Source organism: Caretta caretta, chromosome 9, assembly GCF_965140235.1.
Source record: "Caretta caretta isolate rCarCar2 chromosome 9, rCarCar1.hap1, whole genome shotgun sequence".
Taxonomy (NCBI): domain Eukaryota; kingdom Metazoa; phylum Chordata; order Testudines; family Cheloniidae; genus Caretta; species Caretta caretta.
Genome location: NC_134214.1, coordinates 12,080,721 through 12,097,794, shown reverse-complemented (window position 1 = coordinate 12,097,794; position 17,074 = coordinate 12,080,721). Strand labels below are relative to the sequence as shown.

The 17,074-nt window shown below is 41.0% G+C and overlaps 1 protein-coding gene and 1 long non-coding RNA gene across 11 annotated transcripts in view; one reads left to right on the top strand and one right to left on the bottom strand.

Annotated features, from left to right (window-relative positions):
• LOC142073160 (uncharacterized) overlaps positions 1-17,074 on the bottom strand; it is a 130,757-nt gene that overhangs the window by 51,531 nt on the left and 62,152 nt on the right. The gene's annotated exons all lie outside the window — the stretch shown is intronic.
• The window catches only part of KCNMB2 (potassium calcium-activated channel subfamily M regulatory beta subunit 2), a 234,427-nt gene that overhangs the window by 167,369 nt on the left and 49,984 nt on the right, over positions 1-17,074 (top strand). The window lies entirely within an intron of this gene.

Below are 17,074 nucleotides of genomic sequence, written 5' to 3'. Positions count from 1 at the left end.
ATTGTGTCTATATAAAGCAGTAAGATAAATGATTATAAACGATTATATTTTGGTCTTTCAGTTGCTTTTGGAAGTGGGATGGATTCTGTACAGCACTATGTTCTTCTAGGCTATCATATAAATAAAAAATGGCTATTTCAGAGAGACTAATAAAAGCGAGCTGGTTGGTACTTGGCCAACTTCACAGAGTTTGTACTTAATGCTCAGTTTGGACTATCCCCCAAAAGTCTGATTGAAATCTTAGAACCTCCTGGGTCTGTGCATTGCACTGGAGCACTTATGATTCACTCCTTTCTATGGGCTCCAGTGGGCTTTGGATGAGGCTGTGGTTCTACTCTTTCCTAAAGTTCAGGTTGAAATTTTGAAAAGGGCACTGGCAACTGAGACTCTCTGACTCACTGGTAACTGAGACACTATCTCCCTTGTTTTACACTGGAAGCTCAATGAGCCCCAAATTATGGGCCAACTTTTGTTCTTACCCTGGGAAACAAGTAGAGTTTCTATTGATGAGATTATGTCAATGAGAGCAGAATTTACCCTGAAGAAATGAGATTATAAATGCCTTGTTCAATGCTTCCACACCTCCCCATAATGTATTTTCTGAGTGGATTTGGACTTCGAGGCTTGTAGGAAAATCGGGCATCAACAGAAGAAAATATCTAATAGATGAGAAATTACCTCCATTACTTAAATCCTTAACCATCTGCTACTGGATTGCACTGCACAGGCTGAAAATATTAGCTACCTCTTCCTACATAAATAACCCCAACTCCCGCATTAGAGGTTTTATTTTAGTTCAGTGTTTTAGGCTGCTATCCCTGTTTCGGTGTGACAATGTGAAAGAAAAGAAAAAACAATGAAGACCCAGGTCTCTCTGGGGTGTCTGGCAAATGGACCAAAGTGCCAATTGGTGCCTGCCCAGAGTTCTCGGCTTGGGACTTTGTGTGTGGAACTTTATTACATCTGTGTCTAATTGCTACCCGACTGCTATTAGAGAGATAAGGGGTGAGTTAATATCTTTTATTGGACCAACTTTTGTTGGTGAGAGAGACAAGCTTTTGAGCTTACAGAGTGTGGAAGCTCAAAAGCTTTTCTTTCTCACCAACAGAAGTTGGTCCAATAAAAGATATTACCTCACCCACCTTGTATCTCTAATATCCTGGGACCAACACAGCTACAGCAACACTGCATCCTTCTGCTATGGCATTTGGGGGACTCTGGTGAGGCACACTGAACAGGTTTTGTTGTATGAAGCTAAATTACTGTGGAAGGATTTGGACACAGCAGCCTGACCTTCCTGCTGTGGAGTTATGAAAAGCAGTCAGGGTTTATTTTCCTCACCTTCATTTCTCAATGCCTGTGTAAGCAGCACGGTCTGATGTTGCATCATGGTTTTCTGAAGCAGCTGTCTGTCTCCTTTTAAAGCTTTATCATACAGGTTTGCAAGTATCAAAAGTAAGTATTTAACCCCGGGAGATCTTGCACACTAGTTGAAAGCACCATCAAACAATCTGTTGCGGGATGTCTGTTGCATGGTACTACTGGTTTACCTGATAGGTAATGATGACTGAGTCTTGAACGCAACCTTTGGTGCTGTTTCTGAGTGACTTTGCATGCAGTTCCTCTGGACCACAGTGTCATGGGCATTTTGAGATAGATAGATAGATAGATGTTTCTTTCAGTCGGCCTGCCTGTCAGCAAGCCTTCATCATTTATTTCAAAAATCAGTCAGGACCTGCACTATCACCAAGGTTTCAATGTCTTGTGGCTCCTTGTACCTATGTAGTTTGTTGTGTCTCCCCTTTTCTGGTCCTGTGGCAGTCACTAAGGCATGCATTATTATCATGCTTGGATATTGCTTTAAAATGATGATGGCTCATTATTCATATCGCACAAAAAAGGTGACAGGTACTTTAGAGACAGGTAAATACACATGGACCATGCCCTCAAATGATTCACAATCTTAGCAGTCTGTTCAAGACTCACTTAATTAGTAGACATTTTATTTTCATATTTTCCATGTCCACAGGCTGCTTTAGGTATTGTACTTCTATTAACTCCTTTTAGTCCAGTAGTCTGTAATGGCTTCTTTGCCTTTTAATGTATGGGTCTGGGAGAGGTGGGAGAGGATTGTGTTTTGAGGGGGGTTTTTGCATGTATGCTATGGTTTGGTGCTTCCTGTTGTTCATTCATCACACAAGCTGCCATTTATCCCTATTATTAATTCTGATTTTAAAATATTAATGGGGATTCATAGAAATATCTCAGTAGTAAGGAGGTGTGAGATTAATACTGTCTCTTCCCCGGTCTAAAGGGAGGTATGTTTTCTCTTTTGCAGTAAAATCATAATTGTTGCAATTTATCAGCCATATAAATGTTATAAACTTTCTGCAGCTGGAATCCCAGACCTGTTATCTAGCCTCATTGTAAAACTTCCTTAGATACAAGGACCCACCCCCCCCCCCCATCTCTGGCAATGTACAGCTTTTCTTGCTCTAATACATCTTACTCAGCATATTCAGGGTGGTTTTCATCTCTCTATTTAAAGCCATTGCCTTCTGACTTTAAAATGTCACCAGACTGTTCTCTGTGCCTACACAGTCTTTTCTAGATGACTTTTCTATTTTGCTCCGTTGACGACAACAGTTCTTCAGAACTGGTGACTCCTGTATCCTCTTCCTATATCTACTAGTTGGAGATGGGCTTGAGTTACAAAATTCAGATCTAGATACTGAATCAAGTATTCCAAAGCTTGGGGTGTTCTGGACCAGGATTTTGGTTCAGATTTCCAAACTCTCTCTCCCTGGCCCAAAATAAGGGAAGTGTTATTAATACCTGAAGTTTTGTTTTGCATTCTATCTCTACTATTGAAGCTGCATCTAGTTGACCAGCACACTGCAAACCATGGAATTCCAGCTAGTGAATCTTCATTCAAAGGGCCGCATGTTTTGAAAATTTGTATATATTGTTGTCTTGTATACTAAGTTGGCACCATGTATAAATCATTGAAATATGCCAGGATGGGCCAGAGAGATGGTGTTTGTATCTAGATCTGGATAAGGTTGAGTCAGGGTTTAAGAGCTCAGGTTTGAAGTTGAATCAGAGCTAGGGTTCAGCAGCACCAAGATCACACAAGCTGATTTAATGAGATTTCGTCTGAGATAGCAGAAACCTTAAGGATCAGCTGCTTTTGTGAGATTTCTGCCATCTTGGGCCAAAGCTTCATGAGAGAAGAAAAACAATCCTCTGGATTGCAAGACCTGAGTTCACTTCCCTGTTCTGACGCAGACTTTCTGCGACACCTAGGGCAAATCGTTAAGCCGCTCTGTGCCTCAGTTTCCCCTCTGCAAAATAGGGATAATAGCATTTCCCAACCTTTCGGGGGTGTTAGGAGTATAAATACATTGAATATTTTGAGATGGTCAGATATGACGGTGATGGGGGGCAGATAAGTACATAAAATAGAATAGTTTGTTGACCATGTGGGATTTCAGCCACATTTCAGTGGGCGACCATAAGCAGACCCCTTTGGCTTCATATCCAACCCACAATCAAAATTCTAAGTGTACGTTTCAGTGAAGGGATTCAAAGCCAAATCTTTGTACCCCACCCCACCAAAATCTCAGCTGGCTCCAAATCAGTGATCTGATGTTGGCCTAGATCTACCAATTAATTAGTTAGTGATTAAATAAAAGGGAGGACTGATTTGGGCACTAAAACTGATTGAAGGCACCAGTTTAACAGCTGGACCATTTTTACATCAACGGCTTTCCTAGTGTGAGTTTTTCCATTGATTTTCCTACATAAATGTGAGATCCTGTCTCCTTTATTCCAGCCTAGCTTTGCCTTATAGGCAGTAGCCTATGGCAGCAAACTATCAGAGGCAACAAACTATACAGTGATTGTTTGGCTAGTGACTGCAGGTGTGTAAGGGGTGAATGTTTGTCTAGATGGTAAAACCCCTAGAGCAGGCCCTGTGTGTATTTCATCATCTGCATTACAATATCACCACAGCCTGTGTTAGTGCTGGCTTGCCAGGCAACCAAACCCCAGAACCAATCATGGCCAGCTGAGTTTCTGAAGTAGTTTCCAAGCTGCATGTTACCATTCTCTGTACCCGGAGTGACCAGCTGGGCTCCTTAAAGAGTCTCATTGAGCGCTACAGAATAGCTAGCTTGAAGATGCTTCATTTTAAGTAAGTCTCTCTCTCTGTCTCCTGACTACCTTACAAACCCTCGGCCTACGTTTGATCTCAAATCCTTGTATTCTAGCCAGCGTAGGGAGAATGCTATTTCGTGAGACTTTGACAATACTTAAAGAGATTACTTCAATCTCTTAAACAAATTTCAGTCTAGTTTTAAGATTAAGTACTGCCACTGAGATGTCCTTGTTGATTAAATCAGCATGATCTAACCTCACAGCTGGGGACTGGGGGCCAGAAGTCCTTAGTTTTATACTGACTCAGTTGTGTGCGATCTTGACCAAGTCACTCTAATGGCTCTCTGCCTCAGTTTACCTATCTGTCAGCCCCAATGTAAAAAACCTTTCAGATCCTCGGATGAAGGGTAATATAAGTGCAAAGTAGTGTTCAGGCTATGTACAATGTCATTTTCTTTTACAAATGTTGACATGTTTATTGCTTTCCATACTTATATTTAATATTTCAGATTCATTTAATATCTGCATGAGATTGATTAACAAAGGACTTGGGATGGTCTTAAAAATATCCAACTTTGTCTTTGTTCATGGCTGGTTTCAACCGTATATAGCTTAGTGATTTTTGACTTTGGTGCCCCGGTACAGGGTCTTGTGCATTTTAGCATACTCCAGGGTTCCATTCTGAATGCGGTCTTCAATGTACATCTGATAAGTGATTTCCCTGCTATGCCGTTAGTACGCAGCTTTCTCTTTCTATTGTATATGTTGGTATGGCTTTCTTTGTGTCTCTCTGATGTTTCAGAAATGATTAACCCTAGAAATGACTATGGTTTAGCCTTGGCTATATCACTCCAGGGTTCTTCAGAGCTGTGAGAAAAGTGACAATTTTTTTTTTTTTTTGGAGAGTTTGATGTGAAATTTTTCATCATTATGTTGTGGCCCAAGGTATAGCCCAGAAATTTTGTTTTGGATGAAAAATCTCCCAAATGGTCTGTTTTTCATCAAAAATATGCCAAATTAAAAATTCCTCCCTCCCCTTTTATTTTGACATGAACTGACTTCCCTCAAAGTTTTTAAGATTCTCCCATTTGAACAGGACCATGTTCAAGTCCAGATGGAAATTTCGTGGGGTTTTTGTTTTGGTTTTTTTTGGTGAAACTGGCCCGTTTTTAAAAATTCTAAATAAAAGATAAACACCACAATTAGTGAGGATTATGCCTTTGAGTCACTTTTTTTTTTTTCTTTTTGGCCCACCTTTCAGTTAGTGCAATTTGTTTGCCTCAGTTCTCAGTATCCCAGTTCTGGTACTTAGCTTGATTAGCATCCATCTGGTACCAATGTTCAGATTATGGTACGAAACCAAAGCTTTATAATAACATCAAAATCGTTAAATTGGTGCCTCTGTTCCTGCCGTACTATGTTCATTGTTGCTTCTTTTCTGAGGCTGAAAGTACATCTCGAGGTAGAGCGATTTAAACTGTGTATGTTCCAGCTTCTGCTGCCCCTTCTCCCAGAGCTGCCTGCTTCCAGCCCCTCACGGTGCTGTATTTCTGTGAGGTAATCCTTTCTAATCCGATTTATTACTGCAATCAAAATCTGAGTATGCTTTATTTTGAATCACATATGAATATTTAGCTCTTTGGGGCAGGAACTTGATCAGCCTACATGTCTGTAAAGAACTTCGCACATTCCTGGCATTAGAGGAGTAAATAATACAAATAATTTAATATGTCTAAGTTCTTAGGGACCCATTTCATTAAAAAAATTTTTTTTGCAAAATACAGCCAAGTGCTATGACATGAAAGTCTCACTTTAAGGTATGAGGCAGAATGGTCCAGTGTTTAGGGAATTAGCCTACGACTGGAGAAACTTGGGTGCTAGTACCCTGCTCTGAGGCATACTTTCTGTATGACCTTGGGCCAGTCACTTAGTGTCTGTCTGTGCCTTAGTTCCCCATTTATAAAATGAGGATAATAGCACTTTCCTGCTTCACAGAGATATTGTAAGGGTAAATACATTAAAGACTGTGATGTGCTTAGATACTATGTGATGGGGGGGCATATAAGTACCACAGATAAATAGGTATGTTTAAAAGAACAGAGAATCAATGGATCTTTAGTACTTCATATCTGAATAATAACTTACAATCATGTAGTGCTTTCTAAAGCATTCTCTTAAAATGTGCCCCAAAGCTGGAATGCACAAAGCCTGTGTAAGGGCCAGAACCACCACTGATTTCTGTGGAACTGGGCCAATTTATACCACTTGAAGATCTGACCCAGAATTCAGTTTCTCATTTTGCCTGAGCACTTAATAATTTATGTGCACACAAATACAAACATAAATAGATGCAGCTGCAGGATCTCAGGGTCCTGTTCAGGTTTCTCCTTTGAAAAATTGGCTCAATATACATAGGAAATATTTCACCCACTCAGCAGTGAGATGTAGCCCATCATGTGGGTAGAACAAGGCCACAGTTTAACAGCTCATGGTAACACTATATAGCAGTTCAAGACAGAAAGTGAAGATGAATTTTTTATCCAGTGGAAACTAAACAGGTAAGAGGGTTTAAGACAAAAATCCTTAGAGAAAAGAACAAATTAGCTTGAAAAGTAATTTAACAGAATGGTAATGCTCTAATACCATCTCTGCAAAAGCAGAATAGTTCAACCAGTGATGTACTCTTTTGAGGCTCAGTCCAATGCATATAAAGTCAATGGAAAGACTCCCCCAGCTTCAATGGCGGTTGGATCAATCCCTTGAGGTTTTTGGTTTGTCAGTTGCTTTTATTGTAACATGATTGTTTTCACAAAATATGCCATTGTAACTTGTTATGGTGATTAAGCTAATTTGTTAATTTCCAGAATGATACAGTTTCCGAATATGTACCGCATTTCAGTTCTTAAAAGCAGAATGTTAAATTCATTGCTGTATTAGTGTCATATTCATTATGTTCTGCAATATATTAAACCATAAACAATTTAGCCAAAAAATTCACAAGTCTGTAGAAAGAAAATTTCACACATGCTTAAAGTATATGTGATGACACGCAGTGCAGGCCACTATGATGATAAGCTATAAAGGAACCCCAGTCCCATTATCTAAAGGTCAGTGACCTGCAGTCTGTTTTAAACTAATTGTGTTGCCAGCCATTGTATTGCTCATTTCATTAATGGCCAGTTCATTGTACTCAATCTATTTGTTTATTACACACACCTGTTTGGAATGATCAGCTTCATTACACGTGTCTCTGACATTCCAGTGCCATAATCCACATGGAATTAAGTAGGCTTCCATGCATATGGAATAGATTAGGCATATAATGTTCTTTCACAGGAGGCAGCTGATAAGCACTGAGCTATCTCAGTCTATCCTTCTGTACAAGTCCTAGCAATGTCTCCCTGTCAAGCATTCCATTAACTCCTTCACTTCTTATTTCTTACAAAGCCACACGTAATTGTAATCTTTTTATTTTGCTGAGCTATTATCTCTCTGTGTTCCTGGTGGCCTAGCACTGAGATTTCATGGTACCACATTTTTCACTTAGTCTAAAATTGGGTTGGAAGAAGTCAGGGCAAAGGGCGCTTTCACTGAGCAGGCTGAAAGAAACTGTCTTGTCTAAAACTAAATCTTTGTTTGTAGCTACTTTTAATTCGGTGTCAGTTTAGAAGATGGCTTGTTTTACTGCAAGCAGGAATAATGAAGATCCTGATTTTACCACCTGTAATCCTGTCGAGTAGTACTTTATTCCATGGGGGTGCCCAATGGCACAGATCATGGCCCAGGCTATGCATCTGTGCACAATCATGGGAGAAATTAAACTTTTCCTGTGCACACATGCCTCTGTGCACAGGAATAAGGAGAAACTGCCCACCTCCTACTCCCCTCCACTGCATAAGAGGGCAAGAATTGGGCAAAGAGGGCAAGGAGTAGGCAGAGCCTTGGTTCCACCCAAGTGTGCCAGTCATCACCTTTCTGGTAAGGGATAATTGTACATTGCTATCCCACTGGAGCAAGTGGGCAAGCAGGGAGGAATTGTTCTGAGAAGCCCCATTCCTTCCCCGTGCTGCTCTTAGGGCAGCATCTCTAGTCACTAAACCTCACAGGGCAAATTGTATAGGGGGTACTTGTGGTGAAAGGCAGAATCAGGATGGCAGAATCAGGCTAAGAATCCCTACCAGATCCCCCACTCTGCTAGGATCAAGCCCCAGAACCATTCCTCTCCCATCATAGCATGAATACTGGCTGATCTCCCCTTTCCTTGGAAGGACCCACTATTAACACAACTCATCGTCAACTTCTGGAAAGTGTTTCTTTGTTTAACCAAAAACCTCCTTCCTAACTCTGAACTAAGTATTTCTGCATTAAAAAGGGAAAGTAGAAGACTGACTACAACCACCCCTCTCCCCTGCCCCACACAAAAAGGGTTGAAGCTCATTTACTCTTAAACAGAATTAAAGCCATTTTATAGATCATACATTTTGCTGGCCTGCTATATTAATCAATTAGGTGCACAAGCTGTCAACTCAAAAGCAAGCCTCTTAGGCTACTTCTTGAGAAGTTTGGATTCCAGAAGCTGTTGATCTATTGATACAGATAAGACCCATAGAGAGAGATTAGAATCAGGGCAAACACCCAGGAGAAGATTAAATAAAAATAACAACAATGATAAAATAGGTCTGGGAATGTGCAATGTGAAATTGTTGGAGTTCGCATTTCAATTAATAGCTGTTTATGTGTGTCTCCAAAAAGGCAATTTTGAGAAAGAGAGTCCACAAAAAAAAAAGCATTAATGATTCAGAGAGGGGAGAACAGAGAAATAGGCAAGTATCATCCATCTCAAAGGAGACAGGCAAGAGTAGTAGAAATGGAAGAAAAAACATGAGGCCTTTTAAAAAATTGTTCCTGTCATAAATATAAAGGGAAGGGTAACCACCTTTCTGTATACAGTGCTATAAAATCCCTCCTGGCCAGAGGCAACATCCTGTTACCTGTAAAGGGTTAAGAAGCTCAGCTAACCTGGCTGGCACCTGACCCAAAGGACTAATAAGGGAACAAGACACTTTCAAATCTTGCGGGGGAGGAGGAGAAAGTCTTTGGTTTGTGCTCTTTGTTTATATGTTGGTTCTCTCTTGGGACTGAGAGAGGCCAGACAGAAATCCATCTTTTCCAACCCATCCTAATCCAAGTCTCCAATATTGCAACTAGTATAGGTAAGCCAGGCAAGGCGGATTAGTTTATCTTTTGTTTTATGTGAATTTTCCCTGTGTTAAGAGGGAGGTTTATTCCTGTTTTCTATAACTTTAAGGTTTTGCCCAGAGGGGGATCCTCTGTGTTTTGAATCTGAATACCCTGTAAAGTATTTTCCATCCTGATTTTACAGAGGTGATTCTTTTACCTTTTCTTTAATTAAAATTCTTCTTTTAAGAACCTGATTGATTTTTCATTGTTCTTAAGATCCAGGGTTTGGGTCTGTGTTCACTTGTACAAATTGCTGAGGATTATTATCAAGCCTTCCCCAGGAAAGGGGGTGTAAGGCTTGGGGGGATATTTTGGGGGAAGACGTCTCCAAGTGGGCTCTTTCCCTGTTCTTTGTTTAAAACGCTTGGTGGTGGCAGCATCTGGTTCGAGGCAACATCTGTACCTTGGGGAACTGTTTAACCTAAGCTGGTAAGAATAAGCTTAGGGGGTCTTTCATGTGGGTCACCACATCTGTACCCTAGAGTTCAGAGTGGGAAGGAACCCTGACAGTTCCCTAAAGTGTTTTAGAACAAAACAATTGGCATGAGTAACTCTCCAGGACCTGAGCACTCCTACAGAATTGAAGCCAGTTAGAAAGCTCACAGTTGGACAATCTAACCCTGCGCCCATTGATGTCAATGGGGATTTTAACATGATCATAAATAGGAGCTGGATTGGGCCCCAATGGTGAAATTCACCACGGTGAAGAGGGCCACAGCAAGGTCTATGGCCCACTTAAGTCCCACTCAAGCTCTATTTTGAGGGCTTAAGCAACACACAGCCTCTGTGCTGTCCCTTGGCATAGGGGTGAATTGCACCCTATAGGAGAATCCTGACTACTGCTGAATGGATTTCAGTGGTTTGGGCTCACAAAGGCTCATACAATCCTTTTTTGGATTTGGTTCCTGCATATCTCACATCTTAGGGTTTGCACCTCATTATTTATTATTATTGATTTATTTATTGAATTTGCAGTAGCATTTAGAGGCCCAGTCATGAGTCAGGATCCTGATCTGCCAGGAGCTGAACACACATAATGAAAAGACAGTCCCTGCCCCAAAGAGCGCACAGTAGTGTTAGTTTCATTTTGAGTTTTAGCTTCAAGTCCAGACTTAGACCAGGTGCTACCTCTTGACTTCAGTGGCTGTATCTTATTACACTGGGTCTAAATTTGTCTCAAAGCAAAATTCAACCAAAACAGCCACATTTTGCTTGGTTTCAGGTGAAAACTTGAGTTGTGTAAACTTGTGGGGAAATTTTCACACAACTTTCCACAAGGTTCATTTTATCTCATTTTGAGCCCCTAGGAATGCTGCAATTTTGCAAAAAATATTATGAAAATTACATGTCAGACAAATATTCAAAACCATCCGTTTCCCACATTTCTGTAGTGCAAAAGTTTAGGTTGAAAATATTTCACGTTGTAATCTTTTAAATTGAAAGGGTGGGTCCTGTCTGTCAACAAAGAATGTCACAGAATTTTTGCAAGCAACAGCACCAAGTGTGAACTTGTCATAATATGTGAAAATACTCCTAGAGGCCTTAATCCAGTAAAGCATTTAAGCACATGCTTAACTTTAACGCTACTCTCATGAGCATCTGACTTCAATAGAACCACTCATATGCTTTAAGTTAAGCTTGTGCCTTAAGTGATTTGTTGCATCTGGGCTATGATCTAGTGCAACACCTCAGCATAAAAACCAAACATGGTCACGGTCTGCAGGATTTTTTTCCATTAATTTGATTTCTTGTAAGGATTAATCTTATCATAATAATAATAAATATTACCTAGCTAGTGTTTTTCAACAGTACATCTCAAAGCAGTTTACAAAGGATCCTCATTTCAATGATGAAGCAATTGAGGTGCAGAGATGTGAATTGACTTGCCCAAGATCACTCAATCAGGCTGTTGGCAGAACTGGGAAGAGAACGCTGGTCTCCTCACTTCCTGGCCAATTCTCTGTCTCCTAGGGCATGATGCTGCCTCTTCAGAGAGAGTTCCAGTTTGGCCTTCACTCACATTTTACCATATGATCCCTGAGTATAGAATTCAGCCTTTCAACAGCAGAGGCCTCCCCTTTCTGTGTCTCTCACATCTGCTCTTCCAGACCTTTTTGATAGCACCTGTTCAAGGGTGATGAGCTGTTATTAACCACTGTTCACTGAGGAGAATGCCGTAACATTTTCACAGCTCAAATTTCTTGCAAATGTTTCACATATTTCTAATGGACACAATGCAAAGCCACCAAGTTTTGCACAGTTTCCACTCCTCAAACATAAATCGACCCAGGCTCTGATTCTACTGTGACTTGGCCCAAGTTTGCCAATATTGCTGAATCTGGACCGATGTTCAGTTTGTAACCAAAGTTTTGCATAGCTCTGTGATCCTGTCGTCTGGTGGCAACACAATGTGCAGCCCCAGAAGGGATCTAAACCAGCACCCTGGCTGCCAGGAGCTGCAAAAAGACTGTGGCCTTTTTCATGGGAGTCAAGGAGCTGCTTGTGTCTCTTACTGTGGCCTACCTCGGGTGGAGGCAATGAGTAGCACTGACGGATTCTAGAAGGAGTCATACTCAGCCATCCTCTACCTAAAGCAGGATCTCAGCAAGGTGGGGCTTTTGTCAGAAGAAGGGGGTGTAGATAAGGGGGGAGGTGGCAATGAACTACATGGCTCACAAGGGAGAGGGCTGAAAGAGAACGGCCCATCAGTTATGGAGTCTTAATGTAGCTAGATCCATCCCTGTTGCTCCTATGCACACTGATTTTTGCATTTAAAAAATGTGAATCCCTGTGTAACAGCCAGATATCCACAGTAGTATTAAAGACCCAGGGACAGTTGTTCAGCTGGTGTAAATCTGCATAACACTATTGAAATCCGCAGAGTTACGGCATCTAACCCTGCTGAAGAACTGGGTCACATGGTCTAGTGGAAAATACTAGCAGAAGTGGTTAGCATGGTGAGGGGAGGGAAAGAAAGAAGTAGGCAGATGGGAAAGGCTAGGAAGATGAGTTAGAGAAGAAGGAGACGAAGGGCCAAAGAGGAGGTAAAAGCACCATTTCTGACCCAATCTCCATAAGCACGATTGTTCCATAAAGATCAATCTGGAGCATTTGGCCCAAGAGAGGCATATTATTTCCTCCTAGCATTTATATTTTACTTTTACCTCTTGCCACAATGGAAATTCAAGTCTTACATTCAGTCAAAGCTGAGCATTTTATCGCTTTTCCAGTCAACTGCCTGAGCCAGATGTTTAAAATTTATCACCAGTAGCTCTGTGAGTACTGGATATGTAAGTAAATGAAAAATCAACCTTTTGCACTATGTCCCAGAGAAGTTTTTTTTTCCTTTGGCCTGCTGAAGCAGTTGGCTATCAGAATATGTGGCTTTCAAAAGTGGTTTGCTAACGACAATGTTATAGCTATTGGAAAATGAATCTTGCAGCTATCGGAGAGCACTGTTCTGTCAAGCCAGTTTGCTATTACAAAATTCTGTATTTGCAGCACAGGTCTGTGGCTTGCTACCAAATAGGTTTGCCAACCTTTTGTTGCCACTTTTTTGATGTTGTAAAGAGAAAAATCTTATTTCATCTGGAAGTTAAAAAGCTACAGAAGAATGGGAATATCAGTCCAGCACGTTAACTTTTCTCTGTACCACTAAGAATCTTGTGTCATTCCTTGAAAAATCCCCTTTATTCCCTGGCACTATTATAACCACAATGCTTCCGCCAGACAGGGAGGAGACAGCATTTCCTTTGACATTTGTTCATGCCACACCTGAACTGATGGAAGAATCAGCACTGGGTGATGGAAAATGCTCTTCTACCCAGGGGCTCTGCAGTATTCTCAGTCATAAAGGACTAAGGAGCAAACACTATTATTAGAGGCCATGTGATCCAATGACCTGGGTTCTAGTCCTGGCTCTGCCACTGATCTGTTGCATGACCCTGGGCAAGTTATTTCACCTCTATCCACCCCATCACAGAGGTGACTGATCCTGCCTTAACATGAAGGAGGAGGTCCATGCCCAGACAGTCCACTCCATGTGGATCCTGGGGTATGATGCTGGCCCATTATGTTCACATGCACAGAGGAATAGCTTCGCTTGCTGTTAAAGTAAAGCCACCTTGGGCATAGAACACAGCCACTATTGTAACAGTGCCAAAGGAACCATGCCAAAGGGGTCAAAGATGAGACATGTGAAATGCAATTAAAAGTAAAGGTGCAATTTGACCAGGAGTCTGGGGCTAACATGGAAAATATGGGACTTATGGAAAATAGCATGGGATCACAAGTAGTTAGGATCCTCTTTATTTATATTCCATCTGCAAAATGGCATCTACAGTAGCACCATGCTCTGTAGCACCTGCTAAGGCAACGATTTAGCCAAGACTTAGCGGAGAGTGTCAGCTATTGTGACACCAGTATTACTTTCTGCTGCACTTATAGTTTCACTATGTTCTGAGGTTTCCCATTAAAAACCGACTGACCAGGTCCAAACCTTCTTAGTTTGGAAAATCTGACAAGATTACAGTGAAAAGTGGTATTTAAAAATCTGATCCAAAACCCATTGAAGTCAATGGAAGTCAATTCATTCCAGTGGGCATTAGATCAGAACCTGAACAGCTAAACTAAATGTCATCACACTTTACACATCTGTCAATTTCAGCTTTGCTTATTTGAATGTGAAGACCCTATAGCTCTGACCTAAACAGCTCAGATATGACTATTCATGCAGCGCCATACAGATGCATAGGTGTGAGCCAAATTCTGTTTATTGCACAGGACCTTGCCGTGTCATTCATACAAAAAGTAGCATTTACTTGCTTTACTATGTATATGTATTCAAAGCAATGGCATTGGAGGACCTGGCTGGATTATGAAACCTATTTTTCAGGGAAGTAGGGAGCGCATCAGAGAAATTTCTTTGTTATAAAATTTCTGATCTCCCCCTTGAATCCGGAGGGTTGATGAGTTCTATTTTAATGGCCTTTTAAAAGAGACTCAGTTATTCCCATGCTTGTTTAAACCCCAGCAGCTCTTTAATGACTGCACTGGCACCTTCTAGTAAGGGCAGAATAATCGTTAGCTTCCGAGTTTAGCCAACAAGCACTAATGACTAGTGAAGACATGTGTGTTTTAATAGAAGTTTTATGGGCATTTTCCTCTCTCTTAGGAGGAGTAAACATAGCAGAGGTTTGAAATTTTCTTTTATTTATCTCTCTGGCAAAAGATCTTATAATTCCCATGGAAGTGCTCATGATAGTTTACAGCCACTGGTAGGTGTAAAGTTAAGGAGCCGTCATGAGGCAGAGTTTACAGCATTAGCTGGTTTTGCCACAGCTGACGACAGCAAAAGTACAGTAAGCCTCAGCTTGGACGTATTTTATTACCCCAGCTACTTCGGTGCAAAGTACTTTGAAAAGGCAGAATGTTAGGGTGCATACTAAACGGCTACACGAAGGGTTACGGGCCTGATCCTTCCGGCTTTAGGCTCTGCACACAGTTTTTGTACCAGGATAACTATGTCAATTAGGGGTGTGATTTCTTACCAATATAGTTATCCTGTATAACCCCAAATGCAGACACAGTTTTACCATTATACTAGTGCCTTATACAGCTTATATAGCTTATTGCCCTTCCAGTACTGGAATAGCTATACCAATAATGTACATTGATACAGATATAACTGTTTCCACAGTAGGGGATATACTGGTATAGTTAATGTGATGCAACTTTCTAGCATAGGCAACACCTTTGCACAGGGGTGAATTTTATCCAAACTGACTAAGAGCAGGGACAATCAAAATCCCAGTCAAGCCCTTTTGAAAGGAGCACTTAGGTGGCATACAGGCCTCATACTGTCTTTCTGCACAGGGGCTAATTTCCTCCTTTGAATATTACCTTAAAAGCAATGGGGCTGCTCATGGCATACGGTACTGTTCACTGTATGCGGCACTGAAGTCCCACTTACGCCCTATTTTGAGGCCTTCAGTGCTGCATAGACCCTGTGTTGACCCTCCACACAGGGACAAATTTCACCCAAGGCCCAGAAGGTTGGGCTGGCATAATCAGGCTCTCCATTAGCATGTGAGAGGCGTTCTGATGTACCAAATGGGGGTGTGCTTTCTTTTCCAAGTGATTTATTGTAAAATTATTCATAATCATTTTATTACATGAAGTACATACTAGCAGCTGAATTGCCCTTACTCAGGAGTTGGGTGCTTTTTGTCAATGTGATTCCTTAGCCAAGTGTAATGCCATTAAATGATTGGATTTTATTGTATATATTGACTTGGTGTCACAGATGATTTTCATTCCCCCCTATTACGCTTATAAATAAAAACATCTGCCATAATTAGAAAATATGACCATTTTAAAACCTCCATTATTTTCCCCCTATTAATCTAAGAGCTGGGCAGATGTTTACTAATACCTTTTGACATTACATTCATCAACTGTTGCCTAGAATAAAATGGTTGAGATGCGATATTGCACCTGAGTTAAACAAGAAAGGATCTGGCTGAATCCAGGTTTCTGTTTAACGCAAGGAGGAATTTTGGTTTTCAGTCTAAGTACTTCTTAAAATTTTACCTCTCTCCTGGCCCAGAGTGTGCAACGATCTGCAGCTGGTCCTTCCTTTATGTAAAGGTCAAAATTCAGCATGGACTTGCTATACCCATTGAAATGAATTCTGGTTTTAAATGTTAACAAGGTTAGAACAAAGGGTGTTTCCTTCCACATCGTGCCAGTCTTGAGGTCTGTTTTTAGAATCTTTCTCCAGAAATCAGCTTCAGATTTTGGGAACTTTTCTCAATTTAATTAATAGAAATTAAAAAGTACCCACACAGTTATAGTCCGAATGCTAAAATCTCCAATGGGACTACAATAAAAAAGGGTAAAAATGAGTATTTTGGTCTGTCACTATGGCAGAACCAAACCCAAGTGTTTCTGTTCTATTCTATATAGGTTCTTACACCTCACTCATCACCATAATATCGGAGTCCTTCCAAGAGTGCATTAAGCAATGTGACTTCACATCTCTTCCATATTGTTTGTTCTTTCATCCTCCCCTCTGCCCCAGGATAGAATCATATGTAGTGGCGTCTCTCGGTTTGGTAGGGCTTTAGGTTTTTTATGTGTTAATACAAGAGAAGGCAAGGTCAAAGAAATGTACTTTTACTTGGAGTGAAAGGTGGTGAGGTTTGTGATGGTCCTTAGTTCCTGGAGGAGCTCATTCCACAGCCTCAGACAGGCCCCTGAGAAAGTTCTGTCTCCCACACAGATAATTTTTTCTCTTACTGCAAACAGTTCCACTGGGCCAAATGAACACAGTTGTTGATCATGGTCTTCATCACAGCACCTTTGGCTATCTTCATATCCTAGGCCCAGGCCATGGAGCACTTTGAAGATAAAGACCGAGACCTTGAATTTGATTTGAAATTGTATGAGAGGCCAGTTCACAGCGTGAAGGACAGGTCTGAAGTATTCATGGTAGCCTGTGTTGCTGAGGAGATGCTCTGAACACTCGCTTAGGAAGATGTAGACTAACACCTTTAGATACTTTGAGTTACTTATATTGTACGCTGTGAGGAGCTTGGGATGCAACAGGACCAGCATAAATGATCTAAAAGATGTTAGCTGTTGTCTTAACTAGCTTTAAGAGGGCTTTTCAATC